The sequence below is a fragment of the Bombus bifarius genome, unplaced genomic scaffold (genome assembly GCF_011952205.1).
Source record: "Bombus bifarius isolate JDL3187 unplaced genomic scaffold, Bbif_JDL3187 scf7180000008148, whole genome shotgun sequence".
NCBI lineage: Eukaryota > Metazoa > Arthropoda > Insecta > Hymenoptera > Apidae > Bombus > Bombus bifarius.
This window is the reverse complement of record NW_022884475.1, coordinates 491,257-496,023: the sequence shown is the minus strand read 5'-3', so window position 1 is coordinate 496,023 and position 4,767 is coordinate 491,257.

The window sequence follows — 4,767 nt, the reverse complement described above, 5'->3', positions numbered from 1 at the left end:
ACCGCAACGAGACACGACTTTCGTAATTATATTGAGAAATTTTGGAACGCATCTGAAAATTTATATAGAAGTCACAAGATATTTATTGAAAGCGTACACTTAACAAAGCTCACCAAGCTGTTTGAACAGTCAATTATTCGGTATGGTATTAATAAGCCATAATATTTAGTGAAATTACTTTTAGCACTAATTGTATGTTTAGGGCTACTATTCATGATGTATACTAATTTTCCGCAATAAGTGTCTTGTTACTTCTATGTACACTTTCGGATTAATTTCAAATTTTATTATTATAATTACGATAGTCATGTCTCGTGACAGTGCTGACGAAATTCGAAAAAGTTTCGTAGAATGCATATAATACATTCGTAAGAACTTGTTGTGATAAGTGTTTGAACAATCTCGTGATCCATTATAAGAACGGCAATGGCAAATCCGAGAATGACGCTCGATTTTTCCTTCCGTCGCCTCTCCCCTTTCCTTCTCTCCCTTGCCCCTATGTTCTCTCCTTTGAAATGACGAGACGTTACTGCAGACCCGATTTCCGAGAATGGTACGCGTTGCAAATAACCGGGTGTAAATAGCACGAGAGCAAGTCTATTAATTAGAGGGAGAGCCATAGAGAGACAAGTAGGGAGAAACTCGTTTATTGCTTTCGATCGGGCGGCTCTCTTTAATAATTTCGAAGTTCGAATTATTATTAGTCTGCCGATTATTTAATCACAATTTATGTGTTTCGCGTTTTGTTTCTAGATTTTGTAATTTCAAATCTCCATTCGAATCGAAATCTCCCTTCTTTGATGATTAAAAATTAACGGAAACGTGAATTCCTTAGTAACCTGATTTTTAAAATGATTAAGTTTCATCCTCGATTTATTTTGTCGTAATTAACGAGATTTCTACCTTTCGGTATTGTGTTCGGGTGAATTAGCCGATTCTGTAAGTGAAATTTTAGAAGGGTAGATAAGTTTAAATTATTTGGAAATGTTCTACAATATTCTTTTTAAATTTATTATACTATTTGTTTCGAGATATACTGTAAGATTTTTATGCATCCACAGGTAATTTGAAGGTATAAAAATGATTAAAATGATCACATAATTTATAAAAGTACAACAAATTTCTCAAATATACCTATATTTAGTACAATTAAAACAATTAAATAGTACAAAAAGAAACAATTAGTCTCATTATTGCGAGATAATGCTATTATTGCATTATTGCAATATTGCTAGACTAGCAACTGTATTATTGCTAGATGAATAAATTTTTCGATTAATGAAGGAAAGTGTCATTTATTACTTCACTGCATAATATAATTAAATTATATGTTCTCTTTTATGAGTCGACTGCGATTCTTCTAGCTGTTATCTTGAATCGAAGCAGTAAGGTAGGAATGGGGCGGAATAATGAGTCATTTTAATTAAAACAGTACGTCTGAGTTAAGTGGACAGAGCTTGTCTTTTCTAAAGTATCGAAGAACTTCACGTCGCTTTCGAATATATTCGCTGAATAATTTAATTGAGGCGCGAAAAAATTACATTATTCTTCGTTGAACTTCTTCAATCGAATTGCTTCGTCAGTCATACGTTATAATACGTTACAATCTAGTACAACTACACAAATAAAATTTTGTTTCTGACTTTCAACAGGGCATTTATACTAAATATCATCAATCCTATTATTTATATACATATGGTCATGCATAGATGTATATATATACTCTTCAAAAATGAAATAGTCGTTTATTGAAACTAATTTCCATCATGTTTATTAGACCATAATACTTTCCACATCTTTTATATTTTCTTGTTATTTTATTACAAGCTAGCTTCCCGTCCGCGCAGTATTTGAATATATATTTCTTACCTTCTGTCTGAACAGACTTTGGGAGTTGACTTTCGAAAAACGCTGAAATACGTGTTTGTTTATTTTTAATGACATGTTCATATGCCGAATAGTACATGCCCAACTTTAACAATTTGTAAGAATGCGTATCCTTTAAAAAAATGGGTATCTTTTATTTCTATTTTATTTATGTTTAGGCTGGGCGTTGATGAGTGTATCAGTTACTTTCGCATTATATATTATTATATTTATTTATCTATTCTATCCATCTATCTATCTATATATATATACAGATCTATTATTCCTTTACACTATGCGTGTCTTAAAATGTAAGATATCAAATAAAGTAAAATGTATCCCATTAAATATAACATGTAGGTGTTCTAACACCTAAATAGTTAAAGTGTTAAATAACTCTTATCTCGCGATCAAGAATCTCCATTCAGAATACATCTCTCGTTGTAACAAACTCCAATCGTCATCCTTTTCAGTCGCCGACTTTCCAGTATCAGGGAGAATAAGAAAAGGAATGAAGAAAAAAGAAAAAGGAGAAAAACGAAAGACAGAATCTACGCGAGAGAAACGAAGATCGTTACGGTCCATTAACGCTTGCAAGAACTTCAATGATCCATCGCAAATGGGACTCTGGTTGGTATTTTCAGCGTAAATATCACGTCAGAGGGAATCCAGCCTGTGATAAATTATTCGGAATAGGAGACAAAGTAAGGATGGCGCATAGGTCTGTTCATTTCGCCGATATTTTAATTATCGACTAATCGCGTTGAACGGCCATTCCTTGCGTCGATTTCGTCGCGTTACGTGACTTTTCGCGATCCGAATCGCCGGCCCGAATTTATAATTAGCAACGAACTCCCTCGGGCACGTATGGTTTCATTTACAGATCGGCCTGAATGTAGTCCAGATGAGCTGTTATGCTCCATCGCTACGCCAACACAGATTCTGCCCGGATAAACAACGAGCGACGTGATCATTTCTGTCGAAGTATCGTGACATGAATTCGCGGCCATTATCGTGGGATTTCCGTGTGTCCACAAAATGTTCTGGGACCTTGCGATTGATCCTCGTTTGGAATGTTAAGATGAAAGTCATAAAGATCGAGAGGCTGAATCGTTGATGGATTCATTTGCATTGTTAGAATTTTTTATAGTTTCATGTATTTTTATGAATACCGATGATACTTTATGACGATTCACATAAAAATTTGATCTGTAAAAGTTGAATGCTCGCATTGTGAAGTGAAGGCACCATGTTTATATTATCTACTATGTAAACAGGTAGCCTCTAGTGTTGGAATACGCAAAGGATTTCCTTCAAATTTTGATTTATTTATCATAGATGTGTAAGACAACATTCTACATCGCATTATATTATATCATTGTAATACTCACTGATAATAAATATCGTCTATTACATGCATAAGTAAGTTATGTAAGTTTTCGCAGTTCAACAGTATCTTCCACCGTATCGATTGTGTGAGATTAGCATCAGAGTAAAAGATTTTGAGTGGATTATTAGAATCGTAATACGTCTTCAATTCCTCTTGTGTGCTTTGAAAGAGTAGGCTATTGTCTGGAAATGATACGAGATATATGTTCTTAATTTTCTTTAAGGTTCTTTTTCAAATATTCGGGTTCTTTACATAAACTATCTCTGGTAACGCCATGCAACATTTTCACGTCGGTAAGGCAAGTACATTTCACCTAAAGCTGTCATTCGCACGTTTCTAGTATATCTTCTGTTTTTATACAAGTATATATCTTACAACCGGTCTAATATATTTTAATATTGTATTATAATCTAGTTTATCTTACTTTGTCTTCAGTCTTGACTTAGTAGAAATTTTTTTCTTTTGTTCGCATTTTGTATTTTGAAAACTTACCTTTTTTAGTCGTCCAGCATTTTTTTTTCTTTTTGTTACCGCAGTTTCTTTTTTTGATAGTTTTATGTTGTTTCTTACTATAAAACTCTAGTGCTTTTCTTCATTACTTTTTTCATTGTTGGAATTCCTTTTTCACTGTATTTGCGACGTTTTATCATTGCTGGAATTTTCTCTTTGACGTTTCCTTGGCTTTTAATTTCTGAAATTTCTTTTTTTGGTATTCCCATGTTATTCACTATTGCCTTTTTTGCACAATTCTTTAAAAAATCGAAGACTTCTCACTTTAGAATCCCTATAGTATAATAATAAATTTAATAGGGAATAATATCCCTATAGTAGAAGCATTGTCTTCCAAATATCCAAATTTTTCGATATTTCAATTTTTAACTATGTTATTATAGCGTACATGAAGATTACTGAAAAAATTTCCAGAATAATTTGGTAAGCGTCACAAACAATTTTTAAGAAAATCTATATGCAAGAATATATAAAATATTGATGGTATAATACAAAATAAAGCAATCTTTTACTTAAGCTCAGTTTTTCAACGTTATTTACAAAAATGTGACATTGTGCAAATATTTACAATCTAGTGATTATGTAATTCTTTATTAATTTTAATCTTCAAATCTTCATCGAGGGCTCGAATGCTTGAGAACAATAATAAAAGAAAAAATATTTCTTATTCGACGAAGGATGACGTGAATAGGATCGATAATATCTGAAAGAGATGTTTGTGCTCCATTCCCTGGTTCAATATTTTGGAAAAGGGCGAAGGTAAATGGATTCCGCGTGATCCGAATCCTCGAGTAATCGTGATCGATCGGCTGCTCGCAGCAATGTTAACAACGAATGACAATTCATGCACGTTACAAGAATTCGATTCCCTTCTGTTTCTTCATGTTTTAATTACATCATCTGATAATTTCTGCTATGAAATTAGTCAAATTAGTGAAAAAACTTGACTCCGCTTGAGAAGACAATATGGAGATAAACCATCGAAAGAAAATAACTCAAGG